This window comes from Lepisosteus oculatus, chromosome 9 (genome assembly GCF_040954835.1).
Source record: "Lepisosteus oculatus isolate fLepOcu1 chromosome 9, fLepOcu1.hap2, whole genome shotgun sequence".
Lineage (NCBI taxonomy): Eukaryota > Metazoa > Chordata > Actinopteri > Semionotiformes > Lepisosteidae > Lepisosteus > Lepisosteus oculatus.
The window spans coordinates 24,251,444-24,275,047 of record NC_090704.1 but is presented as its reverse complement, the minus strand read 5'-3'; the positions used below and the strand labels follow the sequence as shown (position 1 = coordinate 24,275,047).

Genomic DNA, 23,604 nt, shown 5'->3' with positions numbered 1-23,604 from the left:
ATGATTTATAAATTTATACCACAAATTACTCATATCCCCCTCATTATCAGTTTCATTCAGCCAGTTTGTATACAAAGAGGCTTTGCATTTAGATTCTTCCTCTTTTGGGGTGGTGACAGGCTTCCACATAAAAAGGAAAAAGGCTGTGCACATCAGTCCCAAGCAGGTGATCCCCATCTGTCCTTGTGGAGACATCACTCCTGCGCTTTGCTCAGTTCGTTTGTGACCTTTTTACAGTGGGAAGCATGAATCCAGGGCATCCTTTCCGTGACCTTCACAGCAGTGGCAGTGGTCAGCAGCACCTGGTACGGTTTCTTTTTCCTGAAGTCTTTCACCAGAATCCAGTCTCCTTATTCACTCATCAGTTCTTACAGCACAGGTAAATCCTTGTGGGCTGGAGCCCAGCATAATCTTATGATTTTTTACAAGATTGGTCAACAACTGGGTAATAACTCTTAGAAAAATCTACACATTGTTCCCCTGCCTCAGCTGTGCCGTTTTGCAGAACAATTCTAGCTGAAGTTGTAAAATTTCTCTTTGTTCCGTTCCTGCAAAACATCTTATTATGAACAAACAAACCACAATAATCATTTGCATCTGAGGGAATCACACCCAAGGGTAACCCCCCTTAAAACTATATTGTTCTACCCATCAGGTTCTGCCACTAGATAAGAGAACCTTTCCCATGAAATCATTTTTTGACCTTCATGATCCCTTCAGGGCATACAATTAGCACAGAAGCAGCAGCTTAAGTCCAGATGTTTTTCAAGCAGGATATTAGCAATATGATCATAACGAATAATACCAGACCCACAAATATGTATTGAACCAGAGACCCTCTCCATGTTCCTAGCACAGACTGTAGCCATGCACCAATGCCCCAATCATCTGGATTATAATTATGATTTATATTTTTTCTTCATCATAGATGTGCTTTGCTAAGTCATTAATTTGCTCATAATTGTCTAGAATACAATTAGTACAAATATTACTGTTTAGTCTTTGCTCACCTAAATCACCCTAATAGAGAATGGCCTAGAACTGTGATTATAGCGAGGAGCATACAGTTCGTTCCATTCTAATACATTTGAGTTACCCATGCCAATAAACATAAATAATCACCTCTATCAAAGGGGATTACTTCCATGAGCATCTTTTATAGCAATACAAACCCAACATGAGCTCTGATTATTATTTGTGTTTTACTGATAAAGTATTGATTCCATATCCCCATATATCAAAGTAAAACTCCTTTTACTTAATACCCACACTGTCGCCCCCCCTCAGGAAGCTAGACAAACACAGAAACAGTAACAATATAATAATTAATGTTCACTCAGTCTCTGGTGCAGTGGTTCGGTGTCAGTGCAACGCGTAGATCCAGCGATCTTATCCTGTCACTCAGATGGCAGAGTCGGTAGTCAGTTGCACTTGATATGGTCCCTCCCCAGCGGGGTTGCAACATCTGGCAGGGTATATCATCCTCACCCACACCCACTCGCCAGGTATCAGGTCATATCTTCCCTCTACTGGAGGTCTCCAAGCGTCCAGCACCTGTCCACCACTTCAATTAACAACCTACAATACTACAATAGAGAATCAGCAAATTCAACATCCCATTAGCCAAATTCGTCCCTCCAGGAAGTTTCGTTGATTGGCCCGTGATGATATCAAACAGGCTCTGTTACACAGTTCTGTTTGATCCAGCCCGCATCCCATGGCGTTCCTTCAGTCTGATGTCTAGTCGATCTTTCAGAGTTTTGTTCCTTCATTCCACTGTTCCAGCAGACTGAGGGTGATCTCAGTCCATCTCACACCGAACAGATTATAAGAGCCAAGGTTTCCCTTTACAATTGTCAATTTGCCAGTGCATGAAAGGTTCCTCAGGAGCAGGCCTTTTGAGATGTAGCACCCGCACCTGAACTGTTGAGTTGAGTTCCTTCGATAAGCGTCACATTGAGATACCACATAAGTGGCTACTGCTTCAAACCCGGTTCTCACCCAGTTTTGGGTAACCGGCACACCATTTCTCACACCCAGGTGTCCGACAGAGTGCATTTGTCGAGCTACAAAAGGCATTAGGCTGTGAGGGCATGCAGGGCGTCCAGTGTGCTGGGAGCACCACATTCTTTTCTAACCATGTCCTTTTCTCTGCTTCAGAGCCTGAATATTTTTATGTAGCTGTCCCCTTTTCACTAACAGAGGTTTCACAGGGGTCTCAGACTCCTGTTCTACAAGTACTGCTCACCTGACAGCTGCATCTGCAAAGTTGTTCCCTCGAGTTACTGGAAACATTTCTTTATTATGTGATTTACACTTTACCACAGCTACTTCAGTCAGTAGCTGCAAAGCTTCTAACAGTTCAGAGACAAACCCAGCATTCTTAACTGGAGTCCCTGCCGTGTAGAGGAAATCCCTATTCCTTCACCGCCATCCAATATTGTGGCATACACCAAATGTATATTGTTACAACCCCAAGTGTCTAGGGGTAAAGGGGTGTAACATTTAGGATAATTCTTTTGGAAGCAGGGGGATTCTGGTGAGGGACTAGGAAGCGTGATAACAAGGGTAAGAAACTAGAGTGGTGCCAAAGGAAAGAAAATAACAAACAAAATGGAGCTGGCTAGGACAGTGAGGGAAAGCTAATCTGACTACAAAAGAAAACCCGAAACACACGGTCTTCGGCGTCTTCAACACCCTAGCTAACCTGCACTGACTACCCAAAACCATACCAGACAAATGGCACTCACCCGTACTAAACTAGTGTAATAATACAAAATCAACTAAGTGTGTAAAGTGTACCCAACAACCTAAACTAACCTTATATACAAAAGTTCACACAAAAACACAAGTGAACCAGGAAGACAAATAAGGGAGAACAAGAGTAATAAACAGGAGCAGGGTACAAAAGAACACAAAAGTTGAACATGTAACACTGGGGCAAGGAAATGACAAAACAAGGATGAACACACAAACGAAAGTACAAAGAAACTAACAAAAAACCAACAAAACAACAAAGCCGAAGCTATACGAAAATACACACACATACAAAGAAAAACAAACCAACAAACGAAGCCGAAGCAATAACCAGAAGCGAAGCAAAGCAAAGCGAAGCGAAACGGGACCAAAGTCAAACAAAAGGCCCCCTCTTCCTGAAAGCCTCCATGTTAAATAGTGAATAAGATGTGGAAACAGTGGAGTGATGGTGGGCCAATGGGGAAGGGAGAACAATCAAGGGTCACCAGTGTGGAACAATAGAAAAATAGAGTCTATATAAATCGCTACAATTTTCCATTTCGCATATTTACAAGTTTCAATTAAATCTTTTCATTCGGTCTGCTAGTTTTACACCAGATTATTCAGTTTATACAGCCAGGCAGGTAGCCTGCACAACACATAAACACGGCCCCTTGGCCACTGCATCAAGGGGTCCTGAATAACAATAACCCACCAGACGATGCCTATCTCCATGCTCCTGTACCAGCACAACAGCTCACAACCCATTTCTTTCACTTACATACAGATTACATACAGATGTCTGAGGGAATCCAGTCCAGGGCCAGTGCCTGCAAGAGCTTGTTTCAAAACATTAAAAACGGTTTCTGCTACAGGGGTCAAGGCAATTTTGTCTTTACACTGCACTAACCCCCTAAAGCCAATGCGTCACCAGACGAGCTCGTTCTGAGAGGGCATTCACCCTGGCTTTATCATGTAGTTGGTTTTATACTCCTTTTTTTCGTCTGAAGATCTAATACTTGGAGTAGCCCGGCCTTATGGATTCCCTCATTAGGTAAAACAATCACAATATCACATAACTCTATTGAGTTAGTTTACATAAATGCTATTTCATACAGGAATTCCTTATAAATGCTGCAGGACATCCCAGCCCAATAGGTCTGGGGTGTCCCCCACCCACATCAGTAGTTGAAACTGTACATCTTTTGCCAGGCAAACTGTGACAGCTTGTATCTGCTTTAAACACAACCCTTGCCCCCCCTTCTCCTGTAGCCTCCTGCTACCCGTTAGAAAACTTTATATCACATCTTTATGCTGTTTTAGTCTAAAAACAGGACAGCTGTGCTCCTGTCTCCCCCAGTTCCCGCACACTGTAAGATTATTTCACTTTTATTTAAACCCTGAGATACATTTAGGAAGGCTACAAAGGGGTTTACTAGATTAAATCTGTTAGTTCACGCATGGCTCTCGTTTCAGCTTCTGACATGTTCTTTAATTGTGAAATCAAGCCTCTTTCTTACAATTTCTCCAAAAAACACCCTTTTTTTTAGTAACTGCACACCAGCTTGTTCGTAGTTTTGTCTTTGGGGTCTTGCCCCCCTTTCCCCCAGGGCTAGTTAACTCACCCCCCATCTGGATATACCCAATCAGGGGATTTATCCCAGTCCTCATTATTTTCTTGAAGGGGTCTTATATCTTGGTATAATATTAAAGTCACACAATAATTGCGACAAACTGGCGGCTCCTTTTTCTCCTCCTTGGGAGTCTTTTTACCTCCCATTTGCAGCGCTAAATTCCGTCTGATAGTCCATATTTCTTTTTAAGTTTCACTTTGCATTAATCTAATTTTTTTTCTTCACACAAAACCATTATCACGTCTCCCACGCGCCCCGAGGAATCCCCCAGTCGAGACAAACTGACGAACTCTCACAATTCAGGAACACGGACCAGGTTCCAAATCCTGGCTTTAAACACACAACCATGTTCTTCTGCGAGTACAGTTCTAGTTACTACCTTCAGCCGTACTGCAGTCATGTACCAGGATGCAGCACCTGGATTTTTTCGCACAGGCAGGGCGAGACGCTATTCCTTCAGCCATCCCTCTTTTTCTACCCCACCTTCACAAAACAGGCATCTACAAACACATACACCATAAACTCACTTTTCTGTTGTACTCGCTTCAGCTTCAGAAAAACCCTGAACCCACCACAGCAACATGGAGAGGACAAGGGACTTTTTAGAAAAGAGGAGTCCTTACCTCTTTTTAGAAGCAGCCGCCTAACTTTTCCTCTCCATTTCCGTGTGGTTTAATTTAGATGGATACTTCTTCATCATTTGGGTCATGTATCCGCCAATCTGCCTCCTCCTTGTTAGAGGACATTGTAAACCTTTAGGAACAATGTGATCTAGCAACAAGGTTATGTCACTGTAATTAGGCTTAAGACAATCAAGAACAAGGCTTGCCTTTCTTTTAAATTCTTTATGATCATCAGGCAATTTAGGAAAAGGCTTGACTAATGCAAATAATTCACTAGGAGACCAAGGTCAATGTACATATGCTGGAGGTCCTTCTGGACCTGGAAAAGTGCACATTGGCATTTCACGAACAAGTCCAATTCACTTTCTTTCCTTTCTTCTACTTCTCTTCTAATTTTCCTGTTCTTCAGGAAACTTCTTTTTCCTAATTCCACTTTCCTCTGTCCATTCTGATTCACTTACAAAGATCCTTCATAGTTATGTGCCCCTAATTATCATATATAATTTATGTGCAAGTTCCCTTACACCTATTACCCTAGCTTTACAGTTCATGAACATACACATTTTTCCTTCTGCCGGGACTCTAACCCGGGCTATAATCGTTTACACCTATTCCTGCGTCTCTGAATTTGTCGTACATGTACTTTTGCTGGACTGCTCGGTCCCATTTTCGTCTTTGAATTTTCATTCCCCATTTTTACCGATCGGTGCCTTACTTAGAACCTTATCACAGTAACTACTCCGCAGAGCAAAAACCACACGTCTGTGTTAAGATATGTTCATTTCACGAGTCCCAGACTCGCCGGGTCCCAGACCCGTTATACTGTAAGTCCCTGACTTATCGAAGAGAACACCCCTGTGGCTCGCTTTTCAAACTATTAACTTTTTAAGGATCACTTACTGACGTCAGACAGCTGCCAATTCTCCAGACGCATCTCTGGAAGGATAAACAGTTTATCCCCCTGGGTTCGTCCAAATTGCTAAAATTGTCCGGGTCCAGATGGAGTTTCAGCAGCCGTCCGCACTCAGGTTTGTGATCCTGGACAAGCCCCCAAATTGTCATGGAAATATTAATTTTCAAGGAAGCCACAAGAGAGAGTTCTCACCTGAGTAAGGTCTTTATTTCAATATTGCAATATTGGGAGCCCTGTTGCCACTCTGCAAAGTGCATCAGAGACTCAATTTGTTACAAGCAGTACAGGGTTTAATAAGATGTTGCGCTGTAAGAGAAAGCTCAGCACTTTGTCCCTTCTAACACTTCCCCTTTCCCTAAGACAAAACAGATTACATCTTAAAACGAAAGAAGAAGCACCACTAGATTTGTTTTATTATATATATATAACATTACTTTATTAACCCTTTACAATTTCTTGCATTAGGAATTATCTTTTCGCATACCCCAGCTTGCTCTCCATGAGACACACAGACACACAGACAGGGAGAGAGCATGGGGTCAGAGCACAGGGTCTGCCATAGTACAGCGCCCCTAGAGCAGTTGGGGTTAAGGGCCTTGCTCAGGAGCCCAGCGGAGTAGGATTCCTCTGCCGGCTGCGGGCAACCTTCCAGCCACAGGCGCAGATCCTTAGCCACAGAGCCACCGCTCCGCCCTTTTTCAAAGCTTATCAGTTACTTTCGGCTAATCTAATGACCCAGACAGCATATATTGTTTTGGTACATTGTCTTCTAAAGTAACCTAAACAGGGTGCACTTTGTTGATGCACTTTTTTCTAAAATTCTGCCCGTAGCGGTCACATCCTTGAAATATATTTTCTAAAATATATTTTGCAAGGCTCTCTACATTTTAAGAATCAATTTACTTATTAGATTTCCATTTCACATTCCACACTGTAGCTTAACTCACTTTTAAAACACATAGTTTATTCACCCCTTTCATTAATTTATCAGCTGTTAAATCACCAGCATTATCAATATATAGTATTTAGCCTCATCGTTTTCTACATCAGCTTAATCATGTTTCTTGTTTTTTTTTCACATTCTCACTGTACATTGCTGTATGGTATGTTATTTTCCCAGTTATTTTGTCTTTGGGCTTCCCAGACCACATTCAGCTGCTGAATGCTCCTACTGTAATATGCTGAAAAATGCCCAAAGGCCTCAATTGCTAGATTGTAAAAAGGGGAGAGATTCAGCTCCACATGATCTAACAGAATCCTAAATAATTAATGTACCACCTATAAGCAGGTGACATATATAAATATAAATGTCTAGTAGCGTAGCTGTTTTGTGCTCAACACAATCTAGCTTTCTGCTGTTTGTCATCGGCTTTGCCTTTTCACTGACGGTTCTACAGATGTGGAAAATCAGAGAGAGAGCTTTACAGATGAGGATAGAGGAAAATGCCCTGAGGGAGGTGCGACAGGCCCAGCTGAAGAAAGAGATCAGAGCTAGAAGGCACAAAAAGGTACTGGAGTAATGGATGTTTGGATTCATCCTCTTAAGGTGAACTTTTCTTCATGCAAATTCCGGACCTGACACTGACCTTGCAGCTATATTTTGTTGTATTTCCAAGATGACCACCTATAGGTTTAAATTAATAACCTAAACTAATACTTTTTGGATCTTCAGTGACCACAATGAGCATAGTATGTTGGCACCTCTTATATTGTGTGTCTAATCTAGGGTGGTTATGCCAAGATATGCTACAGAGGTGCCAAAACACCATATTCTGGTAGCGTTTGGTGCCTCCAATTCATGGTTATAGCACTGCATCTCCAAAGCCCATGGTTTATCTCCAGCCTTGGGCACCTGCCTGTGTGGCATTTATTCTGCGTGTTGTGGGTTTTAATTCCAAGTAACATCCCAGAGACATGCTGCTTTGCATAATTGGCTGTTCTAAAGTATCCCTCAGGGGTATCTCCCCAAGAGGATCCAAGAGGGTGGTTGATGATCTCTCCTCCTCATTACCTAAGCATTAGAGGAGAGACATTGCTGCTTCAATCTCTTATACCCAGCCTGCAAGGTTCTGAACTACACACAGAGTCTTTCGTCCAAGTAATGTCAGACCCAGCCTTTCTTCTTCTGAGCTCTGACCAGACCCAGCTTCCCAGCTTCAGGGTGCTGTAGATTGAGATGAGATTGGAGTCTCCTGTAGTTTTTACTTGAGCTGGAATTTCAGTGGTGCCCAACAGTTTCTGTCTGATACTAAATTAAAATGTGACCTTATGGACGGGAAGTTTTCTACTAGCAACATGTTGGGTTGCAAGCTAGTTCATTTGTCATTAAATACTAGAGTAATGGAAAAACATGTGCTTTTTAATACAAGATGATCAACAATGAGATGGACCTTTTCATCTTTTGTTGAGAGGCTTTTCTTTTTCTTTAAAGAATAGCCACTTGTGAAAGGTTTTCTGTCATTCTCAGGCATTTGAATTCTATAAAAGGAAGGTTGCTCTCCTGCAGCAAAAGCTAAATAAGACTTTACAGGAAAGTAAGGATTTTGAAAGAGAAATGCAAGACAGAATAAAAAGGCAATATTTTAATGAGATTCTTCATTCTGGAAAACAGGGTAAGCTTCTAGATCCAATAATTTGCAGTGGTACAACTGTGATCTAGTTCACAATTTAATGTGTTTTAGTTTGTTGGCCAGAAGGAATGATGCAGGTTGACAACATCTTCAAGTTTACTACTGATTACAGAACCGTAGAATTTGTTTAATAAACACCTACAATTACAAAATTCCAAAGCTTTCCAATAATATGGCTGTATGAAAAGAATAATATTTATCAATTTACTTATTAGATTTCCATTTCACATTCCACACTGTAGCTTAACTCACTTTTAAAACACATAGTTTATTCACCCCTTTCATTGATTGATCAGCTGTTAAATCACCAGCATTATCAATATATAGTATTTAGCCTCATCGGTTTTCTACATCAGCTTAATCAAGTTTCTTGTTTTTTTTTTCACATTCTCACTGTACATTGCTGTATGGTATGTTTTTTTCCCAGTTATTTTGTCTTTGGGCTTCCCAGACCACATTCAGCTGCTGAATGCTCCTAATATGCTGAAAAATGCCCAAAGGCCCCAATTGCTAGATTGTAAAAAGGGGAGAGATTCAGCTCCACATGATCTAACAGAATCCTTAATATTTAATGTACCACCTATAAGCAGGTGACATATATAAATATAAATGTCTAGTAGCGTAGCTGTTTTGTGCTCAACACAATCTAGCTTTCTGCTGTTTCTCATCTGCTTTGCCTTTTCACTGACGGCTCTACAGATGTGGAAAATCAGAGAGAGAGCTTTACAGATGAGAATAGAGGAAGATGCCCGGAGGGAGGTGCGACAGGCCCAGCTGAAGAAAGAGATCAGAGCTAGAAGGCACAAAAAGGTACTGGAGTAATGAATGTTTGGATTCATCCTCTTAAGGTGAACTTTTCTTCATGCAAATTCCGGACCTGACACTGACCTTGCAGCTATATTTTGTTGTATTTCCAAGATGACCACCTATAGGTTTAAATTAATAACCTAAACTAATACTTTTTGGATCCTCAGTGACCACAATGAGCAAGGTATGTTGGCACCTCTTATATTGTGTGTCTACTCTAGGGTGGTTATGCCAAGATATGCTATAGAGGTGCCAAAGCACCAGATTCTGTTAGCGTTTTGTGCCTCCAATTCATGGTTATAGCACTGCATCTCCAAAGCCCATGGTTTATCTCCAGCCTTGGGCACCTACCTGTGTGGCATTTATTCTGCGTGTTGTGGGTTTTAATTCCAAGTAACATCCTAATTTTATCTATGAATAAATACATGTTTTCTGTCTATTTTGGATGTTAATTGGATTGATCACTTTTTTATGCATGCCATGAGAATTCTAATGCTGCAATAATTCTTTTCTCTTGGGTCAGTTCATATTTCACCTGACTCCACTGAAGAGGTGACTACTGATTCCAACTGGTTTCATGAAGTCCCTCTGATCAGTCAGCTGTCTGATGGGTAAATCCAACATGCTGCAGTTGTGGTATGTTAAGCATCAGTGCGAACATAAAGTTTTTATTTTAATCGTTTTAGTATGGTGATATGTAAATGTTTAAAGAGGAACTGTTTTCTATTTTGAGCTCACTTCACCAGCTGAGTTCATGAAATTGCTTTTTCTCTCTTTGCGAATGCATGAATCAGTCTGTTAACAGTACAGTACATGTGCACATTTTTGTGTTAGCTCATGTGCATTTTTCCAAATCCTAGATATAGTTTACCATAAACTGGCTTTGTTGTAATGCCTAGAACATTGACATTGAATATTGATATTGACGATGACTAGAGCAGCAGTCAAAATACACTAACTGAACCTTCGCAAAAATAAACTGTTGTATTGAACTTATGTATAACCCTGATTATACTGCATTACAACAATAATATTTTAGTCATATTAAAACAAATTTCTATCATAATAACTAACAATATGTTGTGGCACCGGTATAAAATGTGAAGTTTTGCTGAAGTATTGACAATGGGAGAAATGTCTGGTCGTGTTTGAATGGATGTTATGTTTCAATCAACAACCACCAGAGGGCAGTAACAACTAAGTAACACTAAGTCATCAAATGTATTGGAAACGCATTTTGGGCTTTGTCCTGAATGATGCAGCAGCAACATACAGTTGTATGCAAAGGTTTGGGCACCTCTGGTCAAACTGCATGTTTCACAGAATCTTTAAATTCTCTAAGGTCTAATCTCTGTGAAGTTAACAGGGTACAAACATAAACATGACATATTTCTGCACATTTCAATGCAGAATTACTATTTATTTTCTGAATTTAACTGTATTTGTCATGTGTCAATTATGAGGTACCCAGTATGAAACTGGTTAGATACATTGTGCATGTTTAAGTAGTTGTTGTTAAAAACACAATGATGTAAATTACCAGTGATCTTGCTTCACATAGGAACACGATTGTACCATACTCGCTAAAGTGTTATGGAACAGTTGCAGTTTGAAGTTTAAGATTTATCATTTCCAATGTGCTATTTTGTTGTGGTGATTTTTATTTTATAAGCCTCTCATATTAAAGTTAAAAACCTAAGCAAGTTTTAGACATCCAGTAGGTAAATTGAAAAAGTACGAACATAATCATTGAAGTAGAAAAACACTTATATATATCATAGATGGAAAATATATATATATAATTTATCTGTATTCAACACTACAGTGTTGGTTCAGGCACATTGTGTAATATGTCGGCTGTTTTAACATTTCTTAAGCAGCTCCAACAATTACAGCTACACATCAAAGGACAGGACTTCAGACAGGACCAACCGGTCAACTCATGCTACATATCAAAGGGCAAGACGAATACACATGAAGCTATGAAACAAAACTTCCTGAGATCATACTGTATATAAGAGCTGGGAAACCCTTGCGGTTCGTCTGTCCTGCGGGGCAGACCCAACGCGCATTCATGTCATTACTGAGCTCAATAAAACAACTGAATCCACAAAGACTGTGTCCTGCTCCTTGGTTGAAGGATTTCCCACAACATCATGGTTAGGAGGCAATTTTTTTTACACAGGAATGTGCTTTAAAATAGATTAATTGTTCTGCCACTAGAAAAGTTGCCTATATATTGTTAATTAGTCACCATTGTTTAATATTGCAAAATATAGTTCGTATTTTGGCCATGTAGTAACAATGTCACACTAATTTTTATCATAATGTTTTTTAGTGAAAGAAAGGTGATTGAGAAGAGTTTATATGGACAGGTAAGGTACACTGCTTGTCTGAATGTAATGGATGCATTTTATTTTTCCAGATAGCTCCTTGAGGTTAAAATGCACAGTGTCATAACTAAAGAACAAATGTAAAGAAATATGTTAATTTGTTCCTTCAGTACAGTAAATCCTGAAATGTAGTCCACCTAGCTGTTGCTTAGTGGTTCCTTCCCTGACATGTTCAGCTCAGCTCCCACTAGGATTTGATTGTGGCTGCCCTGTCGTCAGAGCCACATAGCCACTCCTCAGAGCAGAGATATTCCACTATGCCAAAGGTCTGTGCCTCTTTGCCAGAGAATATTAAGCTGTCCAGGTTCCAAGGGGGTGACTTCACTTTCTACCATAGACTCGATGCCAAAAGAACCCTTTGACACTGCCTCCTCTGGAATGAAACAGGGGTCTGCACATTTAATTATTTATAAATTAAGGGATCCATTTGCAAAATATGCAATACTGACCATTCTATTTCTTTGGTTAGACTGGTATTCTGTTGTTCTTGCTTCATTTATATATTAGAAATACTGTACTGTATATATTTTTCTATACATAACAACAGTATATCCATAAGAGATTTTTACTATACTGTATGGACAACAGTATATTTGTATTAGTTGCGTCTGTGCTGGCATTCAAAATTTGGTTGCAAATTTCTAAATGTTAACATGGGAAACAATGAACCCTGACAAGTAAGTAAAAGTAGGTCTTATATTGATAGGTGTACTGTATATTGAACTATTTTAGTGCTCTGTGGTTACTTTTGTACTATTGCTTTAAAACAGATAACAATGGAAGAGCTTAATGACACAGCGGAGAATATAGTGGTGTGGGTGGCAGCGTCTATCATCAGAGTGCTGCTTCCAGCCATCTCCCTTTACAATGAAGACAGAAGCAGGAGCGTGTCTCACTGCTCCTTTGAGTCCCCGGTTTACTTCAGCAGTAGTGAGGAGACACTACAGGCCACCCTGAGTTCTCATTCTCTGCTTGGTACTGAGTCAGGGTCCACATGGCAGTCCCAGAGTAGGAGCAGTAGCTTCAAGTCAACGAGATGCTGGATCTCCACTCCTTTCCCTTCACCCCTCTCATCCTCGGGTAGTTCAGGAGAAGAAACAGGGAAAAATACACCCTGCAGATTAAAATCCAGAACACCCTCGAAGGAGATTGTGGTTGCTGATGGAGGAGAAGATGCTGGAAAGCCCCTCTCAGAACCTTTGAAGGACCTTTTTGGAATCGCTAAGTCAAGTATAATTACAAAAGCAGAACGTATAGTACAAGATGTCTTTAGCAGAGCCCTCATTGAAGCACAGCTTCCTGCTCAGCTGATGGAACCCCAGTGTTCTGCGTTAGGTGTCTTGATTACCGCTGCAGATCGAATAACCTTGCCACTGAACTTGTGGATGGTGTTCTTGAACGTGTCAACTCTGCTTTGTCAGCAAATAAGCAAAGAATTCCCACCCCAAAGACTGTGCGTGTTATTCTAGAAGCACAGACAGACTTTGTAGCCTCAGAGGTTGCCAGTGAGATTATACAAGTTGTCTCTGGAAGACTCCAGCCTTTTTTCACAAGCGCTGTTGAGTCAGGGTCAACCTGTAGACTCCTGGGTGGCCATGGTGGTGGCCTACATGTAATAGGACAATCCCAGAGACTCCACTCAGAACAATATGATGAGGCGGAGTTAGCTGTCACGGCAACAGAAATAATCAGTACTGTCTTACAAGAAGTCAAGAGTGAAATCTGCAAATTGAAAATAAGATGAGTGACATGAAGGAAACACCTTCAGGGGATAACCAGTCAATGAGTGACTTTGTGTCAGCAATTCTGAAAAATTTAGAAACGATTTCACCCTCCTCCAGCTTATCTGTGGAGGAGAACTACCTTCTTCAGAGTCCTGATGCCCTGCAGAATGAGAGAGATGAGGCAAAAGTGACTAAGAAAAGAACAAATGGCAGTAGCCCCCCATCTTTCAAATTAAAGTCTCACTCCTCGGAATCAAGTGTGGGAATGGAAAGAGCAAACAGTGATATTGCTTTTGGGATCTCTAAAGCCAAAATCATTGAAATTGCTGAGCAGATAGTATCTCAGATCATTGAAAAAACAAAGTGGGATTTCACCCCTGTGGGTAACAATTTACATGAGAGTAACTCAAAAGAGTCATTATTGCTCCCAGAAGCTGCAGAAATCTCCATTTTGGAAAAAAGAAGTCCAAAATCTCAGATTCCCAACAATAGGGTCACTGTTATTGCCAAGGACATTGTAAATTCTGTTTTTGAAAATGTTTTGTTTGCACTGAATTGTATTGAAACAAATAAATATCTGCAAGAATCCAATAAAAATGTTGCTGCTGACTTCCGGTTAGAATGCGGACGGGAAAGGCAGCATAAATACGGATCGCCCGGCAACATTGTAAAAAAGCCCTGAAAAAGTGTTTTTTTTTTTCTACGTTACGTTTGAAAAAATAATAACTATGGCTGAAGGGGCTGTCAGGAGAAGCAGGAGAAAACTAACGACCGTGGAAAATGTCGAAATTGCAATTTCGGACCATAATCGAAGTAGCTCAACGGACTCTGAACAAGATGGCGCAGACGCCAGTCTTCAGAAAATATTATACGAACTTAGAGACTTCAGATGGGATAATAAAGAGCAGCTTATGGATATTAAACAGGAGCTGAGCAAGGTTAATAAGAGACTGGATAAAGCAGAGGGACGGATCGAAGAAGTGGAAACAAGGGTCTTAACAACAGAAACTGCGATAAAGAAACTCTTGCAACGACAAATTACTTTAGAAACTAAATTAACAGACCAGCAAGGAAGATCGCGCAGAGAAAACATTCGGATTTACGGAATCCCCGAAGAATCGGAGGGTCGCTGCATGGTCACCTTCCTTGAAAATCTGCTAAGGGGGGAACTTGATTTACCGAAGGACGTGGAACTGGGAATTGAAAGGCCGCATAGAGCGTTAGCGCCGAGACCTAAAGGCCCTGACGCCAAACCGCGCTCCATTGTCGCCACGTTTTTAAGCTACAAGATAAAAGAGGAAGTGTTGCGTAAAGCTTGGCAAAAGAAAGAACTATTCCACAATAACAAACGCTTTTATGGTAATAATGATTACCCCCCAACAGTACTAAAAAAACGTATGGAATATTCTGAAGTAAAAAAGGAGCTGAAATCGCCGAAAATAAAATTTCAGACTCCATTTCCAGCGAGGTTGAGGGTGTTTTACGAAGACGGCACCTGCCTATACCATTCAGCAGCATCAAGCGACTGTTTACTTGGCAGAAGGCTGGAAGACGGATTCGTCCTGGGAAAGACCAATCCTCAAAATAGCAATATCAGGAGAAATTACAGAATTTCAGGAGAAGACCCCCCTCGCAAGATTGATGAAATTTGATACAGTGAGTTGGTCGTGATTGAATAGTTAATGGTTTTTATTTTTTAAATAAGTTTCCTGCGATGTTTTAAGAGAATTTGTACATGTCGGGACAGATACTTGGTGATTACGACCAGAGTGACTTTTTATTTTTCTGATTACACACCTTTTTTTTTCTCTTTATAATATAAGTTCGGATTTGCCACCGAGGAGAAGGAGGATTTCCCTAATCGACTTCCCCCTTTTTTTTTTGTTTAAGAAAAAAAAGGAGAGAAGTCACATAGGATTCGTTTGAAAAGAACCGCACAGTTGGAAGAAAGTACTGTGAAAGAGACGGAGATGGATACAGTTTTGTTTAAGATTGTTTGGTTAATGTCTTTGTTTATTGTGTTTTTTGATTGTGGTGCATTATTAGAAAAAAATGATAGGAAGAGGATGTTTAACAATATGAAACATATGTTGTATGGGAGAGATTTCGAAAGTTTTACCATTTACATAAAATATGTCCAAGCAAGACCTTATAATAGTTACATTTAATGTTAATGGAGTACTTAACCCTCTTAAGAGGAGTAAAATTTTGTCTAAAATGAAGAAAGAAGGGGCTCATATTGCTTTTTTACAAGAAACACATTTGAGTGTATTGGAACATGAGAAATTAAGGAGAATGGGTTTCTCAAAAATCTATTTCTCCTCATATAAATCTGGCCATAGGAGAGGAGTGGCTATACTGATATCTCAAAAGGTTCAATTTGAGTTGCTTACAGACGTTAAAGATAAGGAGGGGAGATATGTATTAGTATTGGGAAAAATTGAAGGGGAATTACTAACATTACTTAATGTATATGCTCCACCTGGTAGTGATTTTAATTTTTATTAAAAAATGGTCGATTTGATGGTTAATGCACAAGGAATACTGATTTGTGGGGGTGATTGGGATGTGCGTCTTAACCCCAGGCTTGATTCTACAAATATATCTTCTCAGAGAGATTAGTCACTGTATAAAAAGATTAATGTACTGATGGGGGAAATGGGAATAATACATCTTTGGAGAGATTTCTATCCAAGTGGGTGGGATTACACTCACTATTCCTTCCCTCATTTGGAATATTCAAGGATTGATTATTTTTTTATACACAAGAGAGATAGACATAGGATCCAAGATTGTGATATTGGTAGAAGTAATTTTTCAGACCATGCTCCTATGTCATTGTCCATACGATTAAGTAATAATCGGGAAAATACAACATGGAGGATGAACTCAAGTCTGTTGAACAATCCACAATGTAAAGAACAGATAAAACAAGAAATAAAACGATTTTTGGAGGAGAATGATAATGGGGAAGTGAGACCAGAGATGATATGGGATACATTAAAGGCAGTTATAAGGGGGAAAATTATTGCTCTGAGCAGTCATAAGAAGAAGGTAAAGCAACTACAATTATATCATCTGACTATAAAGTTAAAAGAGTTGGAGAAAAAACATCAAGAAAAACAGGATTCACAAATCATGAAAGAAATAAAGAAGCTTAGAAACAAAATAGATGTCTTACATACACAGGAAATTGAAAAAAATATATATTTACTAGACAAAAATGTTATGAATCAGGGTCAAAATCCCTAAAGCTGTTGGAAAAAAAATTAAAAAAACAACAGACCGATAATACAATATATAAAATAAGGGACCAGAACTGTAATGGTGTATTATATAAATGGGAAGAAATTCAAAACACTTTAACACATTTTTACAGATAATTATATACACAACCCCATTCAGAAAGTGAAGAAAAGATGGATACTTTTCTGGAATCTCTCAGTTTACCAACTCTTACGGAAGATCCAAATAATATATTAAAAACGACTATAACACGAGAAGAACTGAATTCAGTGATTACGAGCCTCAGAGCTAATAAATCACCTGGAACTCATGGTTTTAATTCAGAATGGTATAAAACCTTCCGAGCTGAATTGATATCAAATCTTCTTTCTGCTTGTAATTCGGTATTAATTGATGGGAAAATGCCCCCATCATGGAGAGAGGCTATCATCTCAGTTATCCCTAAGGAGGGGAAAGATAGATTGGATTGTGGATCGTTCAGACCAATCTCAGTCCTTAATGTGGATTATAAAATTTATACAGCAATACTGGCTAAAAGAATTGAAAAGATTCTCCCTCATTTGATATACTATGATCAAACAGGGTATATTCAAAATAGACAAACCCATGATAACATTCGACGCACATTGCATATCATGAACCATATTCAGCAACATAATTTAGAAGCTTCTTTGATGAGCCTAGATGCTGAGAAAGCTTTTGACTCTGTTAGTTGGAAATACCTTTATAGGGTTTTAGGTAGGTTTGGGTTTTGTGAAAATATTATTAAAGGTATTCAAACTTTATATGATAGCCAACAGCACAAATTAAAATAAATGGTTATTTATCCGATAGAATAACTTTAGAAAGAGGGACTAGACAAGGCTGCCCTTTATCTCCATTCCTTTTTGCTCTATATATAGAGCCACAAGCCCAGTGGATACGACAAAATAACAAAATAAAAGGTATTTCTATACAAGGTAATGAGCAAAAGATAGCACCGTAGGCAGATGACGTTTTATTATATCTGGAAGATCCCACTAGTTCATTTCTAGAAGTAATGAAACTCTTAGATAGCTTTGGCTTGCTGGCAGGCTATAAGTTAAATGTTCAAAAAACACAAATTCTAACTTTTAATTACAACCCTCCTGATTTTTTAAAAGGCAAATACCACCTTAAGTGGGACCCAAAGTTCAATGAGATATTTAGGAGTCTATTTACCAAAAGATATTTCGGTATTATAATTGAATCTGTAAAAATGAATCTGCTGCCTCGGTTACTCTTTCTATTTCAAGCTCTCCCTGTAAAACTCTCTACAAAACAATTTTCGGAATGGGATAAGATGATTTCTAGGTTTATTTGGGAGGGGAGAAAATCTAGAATTAGTTTCAAAACATTGCAACTTTCAAAAGATAAAGGGGGTATGGCTTTACCAAATTTAAAAGATTATTATTATGCATCTCAGGTTAAACCTCTCATTAATTCCTGTAATCCAGAATATCAAGACAGATGGAAAGATATTGAATTGTCCCTTGTAAATAGCCCCCCAATTCAGACACTATTAGGTAATAGAAATTTAGACAAAATTACTGAAAAAATATTCAATCCATGGATAAAGTTTCAATTAAGGACATGGAATATGATCACAAAAGAGTATAATTTAGGTGAGGCAATAAAGATACTCAGATGGTGCGCCTCTGATACAGAGTTTAAACCAAATAAATTGGATAATAGATTTAAATTTTGGATTACAAAAGGAATAACTGCATTTTGTAATATAATGGATAAGAATCAGCTACAAAGTTTTCAGTTTGTAGCCATTATTTTAATAAGGAGATTATAAGGGGAGATTTAGATATTGTTAATGATGGAGTAGTGAAAATAGTTATAGAAGCCTACAAATCAGAATTAGGCAAAGGTATTAAATCTGGATTATATAAAAGAAATCATATCTACAGAGAATATAAAAGATAAATGGGTGAAAGAAAGTGAAGTTAGAATTTCGAATGAAGAGTGGCTTAAAATTTGTGAATTTCAATGGAGATGTACTAACTCGCATTTATGGAGAGAGTTTTGCTGGGAAAACATTGTTCGATTTTTCATTACTCCGGGTCAGAAGGCGCACCATACTGAGGAAAACTTAAGTGTTGGAGACAGTGCGGAAACCAAGGTAATCATTGGCATATATTCTGGAACTGCCCTAAAATAAGGCTTTTCTGGAATGAATTACATGAGGCCCTGTAATATAATATAGTGGAAACTATATTTGAAAGGAATGTACCCTTTACATTTGAGGCTTTATATTTTGGTAAACTGGATTTTGATTGGAGGGGAACAGATGAATATTTGTTTGGAGTCCTTATATCAGCAGGGAAGAAAGCTATAACAAGAAAGTGGCTTCTCACAGATCTACCAACAATGAATGATTGGATTGAATTAATAAAAGAAATATATCTAATGGAAAAAATAACATTTTCTCTAAAATTACAAATGAAAAAAATGGTCAAATATTGGTTTAGATGGGTTCAGCACATTAAACCTTTAAGGTCAGATTTTGTTGAGATACAGAATAACTGAAATGTAATAAGATACATTTATATAGTCTACTTCCTTTTCATATTCATAAATGTATACATCTTCCTTCTTTTGAATGTATATAGTTTTGTTAAAAAGTTATGTAACTGTAAAAATTAGGGGAACAAACAGGAATTTGTGCCTGCAATGTAAGGCTGAATAATGGATGTTCATATATAAAATGGTTTGGTTTTGTTCTCTAAAAATAAAATAATAAAAAAAAATGTTGCTGCTGCTCCCCAAACCTCTAGAGGCAGCAAAGAAACAGGATCCATTGATCATACTTTTGACTTTAGTTCAGTTGCAAAAGGCATTGGAAGGACTATATTTGGAAAGCTCAAATCTTTACTCACCCAGACTGAAGAAGATGTATCTAGTTCCAGTTCTCCTGCTCAAAGCAATGCAAAGAGCTCAAGTGTCTGCTCTTCACCAACAAATTCAGTGTTTTCTGATTCTGTGTCAGATATTTCAGATTTGTGCACCTATACAGTAGAAACTGCTGGAGCCATTTGTGAAGCAATGAAAAAAGAGTTAGACCAGGAGATTTATTGCACAACAGTGGCAAAGAAGGCTTCAGATGAAAGCCTTCTGGCTAGAGAGGTTGTTACTTCAGTTTTGGAGTACCTTGAAGAGCAATATATTTTAGACACCATTAAAAGCCCTTCACCATATCCTAAAGACTGGGAGAGAGATGCTTCTACATTTATAAGAGAGGAGAATATTCCAGATCAATCAAAATCCCAGATATCTCCTGTTGAAGAAATCATATTATCTGATATTGATAAGGCAACAGGACAAGTCCCTAATCAAATTACAATGGAGATTTGTAGATATCCTCCAAAGGTGGTGTTATCTGAAAACATTTCTTCAAAACAGCAAATTGGGAAAATGGACATGAACTTGGTTGAGGACAATTTAAGTGTTTCCTCTTCTGGACAGAGCATCATATCAGATGCAGAAAGTGAAGGGTCAGAGAAGATGCTGAGGACCTCCAGCTCTGTATTCCATAGTACAGCAACAAGGATAATAAGTGAAATGATTGAAAAAGCAGCTGCAAAATTTATATCTTCTGGACTTGCCCATCTCCCAGAGCAACCAAACAGTACAGCTGATGATGTATGTAAAACACCGGATGCAACAAAACATGATCAAGAAGCAATGTCCTCAGACTCTTCTTCTCATGTGCAAACCACTGAACTGGCTTCAGATATTGTTGTTGATGTTTAAGAAAGACTACATTACGCTACATGCATTTTGAAGATTTCTTTCTCAACAGACTACAAAGTTAAATGAGAAAGTTGTGATACAGCCCTGTTACCAGGAACATCAGAAATTAAAACTGTTACTAGAACAGCTGAGCACCTTAGGACAATGACTGAGGAACTCTTCAAAACTGTGAAGAACAAACTGAAACACTTTTGGAATCAGAAGAGCCTGTCTTTGTTCAAAGCAAGGAAAGTTTTATCTGCTAAAGAGCAGAGATCAGCAGATTCACTTGAGATGTTTCCTCCTTCAGTCCAGGTTTCACACCTGAGCTTTAGTGAACCACACTTGACTAAGAAAAGCATGTCAGTAACAAACTCGCCAGATTATGAAACAATGCACCTCTCTGGTGAACAATATGGGAAAGACAGGATGTCTAGTGGAGAAGACACTGTCCATAAAGAGTACACTAAAAGTAACCGTAAAGAATATTCTGTTCAAATGTGCCTGGGATGTTGATTGATTCTTATACAGATGACACAGAAGTCATGAGTCGGGACGCTCCCTATAGAGTCCTGACTGATGCTTCATCAAAGCTTCAGGATCAACCTACACTACAGCAGAACAAGAAAATCAATTGACATGTAAAAGCAATTAAGTTCCCCGGTCCCATGTTTGGTGTGCTGCTGGTCTCGTCAATGAGAATATAGCATTTCAAACCCATTCCAATAATGTTAATTTGAACATTGAAAAGCTTTCAGCTGAAGAGGCGCCCTGTGCATCTCAAGTACAAGGAGCCACAGCAAAGCATAATCTCTCCCCACTGCAGACAAGGGTTTCAGAAGAGCCTAAGGACCAAGTCATGACCTCCACAGAAAGTTCTACAATGAGTCCTATTGAAAGGAAAGTGGAACAACTTGTCTCGAGTGGATCTCTGCGTGTATTTTCAGAAGAACTTGTCAAAAATGTTTTCCATTTAATTTTGAAATCAGGAATTACAGTACAATTGGGCACAGCTCACAAATCTAATTCAGATCCAATTTTAAAGAGCCCCCTAGTAGTTCAGGATTTATCCCATCCAAAGTCCCCGGAGCTTTCTATGCAGTTGTTGTATTCATTTACTGAGAAATCAGTGAAAAGGCTGTTGAAGCAGTGCCTCAGTTTTCCCGATTCTCCAATGTTTGACACAAATGAGAAGGATGTTTCACTTTTTCAAGACTGTGATACAAATACGGAATTGAAGTCTCCCAAAAGATTTCAGAGAAAATGTCTCTGACTGCCAAGGATCACAGACCACAGAAAAGTACTGAACCATCAGTGCCCAGTTCACAGATGTACCATGATGCAATTAATCAGCTTTCCAGCTTGCTTGTAAAGTCTGTCATGGATGTTTTGTCTGCTGCGTGTGATTTATCAACGAAGCCTGAAGACAGTGAAAATCAAGTTATGAAGGAAATCAAATCAAATCATTTAATAGTCTATAAACATTTTAGTTGCTATGAAGTACAAGTTAAAAAATGTAGTGACTGTATATAAATATACAGTACCTTGATTTTCTATCTGTTGTATCTTTAAAAAGTTTTTGATGTATGTAGACCAAGATAGTGTAGGCCATGACTATGAATGAGAGAATGAGTGAATAAAGCCATATATTCAGTAGCCATACAGATGCAGCCATTCAAAGTGCGCGGCACAGACACGTACCGGAGGTAATTGGCTACGGCGTTGCGCATCGATGACGCAAAAAAACATCATCGGTACTTGAATGGTTGACCGAAAGGGGCACTCGTGGTCCGTTGGTCGGTCGTAGAAAGATTTACAGTAAATGTCTTTACTGTGCCCGTTTTAGCATCCGTGTCACACCTGAAGAAGGCTCCACGGCCGAAACGTTGCGTTCTCTTTCTTCTTTTTTTCAGCATGGAATAAACCTATTACTTGTTCCTTTTCAGATACAATTCTGTTTGTTGTGTTGTCTATGATGTTCCCCCCCCCCCCCATTTTCTGTGACCTTCTGTCTTGTACATTATAAAATGTTACTTACCTTTGCTGTGTCCAAAAGATGAAGGATTTAAAGGTTTAAATGACTTTGGAGGTTGATCGTTGTATAGAAGATACCCAATGTCCACAGTCTTTTAGGAAGGAATATAAAAAATCCCAAAACAAAGTTTGTATTTGTATTGCACAAAAGGCTTTTGAATTATAAGAGAAACCTGTGAAAATAAACAAATCGAAAAGACAATGTATATCCTGACCTCACTTTCTGGGAGATGACACAAATAATAAATAAAGGTTTCTTACCTTTTAATGAATGTAGGACAAAAAAGGCTGCAAAGTCTGCCCCACTGCACTCTTGGAGTCATTCACCAATTTCTTCCCATATACCCAGCCATTGGTATGGTCATCCATGTAGAGGTATCGCAGACCTCTTCCTTCATCGTGGTCTGGCAGCTTATACAGAATAAACCTGTATGATTCCAAAAACACATAAAAGAGTATCACATCCTGTATACTGCTCTAGAACTGTGACACTGTACAATGTGTCCTGGGTGTTGGACAGTGTTAACTGTTGAGATCACTAGAAAATAAAAAGGGCACTTAAACAATACTAGTGTCTGTTGCCAGTCTGTGGGTGCACTGGTGCTTCTGGGACATGAACAGAACCTGTGGCAAGAGAAGAAGGGTCAAGCAGCCTTGATCATTTCTAGGTGATGTAGTGGCCTACAAAGCAAAAATAGCTCTTGTTTTTAGGGGTCGTCCATGTTTGACATGATCATTGTGGCACAACTGGAATAATCTTATGCGATTAGAGCTCATTTTCTGCATTTTAAACCAGCAGAGCTCTGTAGAACTGAACTGCAGCAGTTGAAAAAAAGTCAACAGTTGACTAAAAGAAGCGAGGCAAGGCAAGCATCTCACAAACATTACTCTCCTCAAGAATACATTCTGGTGAATCGTTTCAAAACGAACTATTGAAAGGAAAAAAAACTTTTAAATCCAATAGTAATTTCTTTATGACAAAAAAAAATCATAGACACTGTACCCTGGATTTACAGATGCAGCCATTCAAAGTGCGCGGCACAGGCACGTACCGGGGGTAATTGGCTACGTCATCACGCATCGTGACGCGAGATGATGCAAAATA

The 23,604-nt window shown here is 39.1% G+C and overlaps 1 pseudogene; it reads right to left on the bottom strand.

Annotated features, from left to right (window-relative positions):
• Positions 1–23,580, bottom strand: part of LOC138241282 (deoxyribonuclease-2-alpha-like) — a 129,345-nt pseudogene extending 105,765 nt beyond the window's left edge.
• Positions 23,581–23,604: the final 24 nt, after the last annotated feature.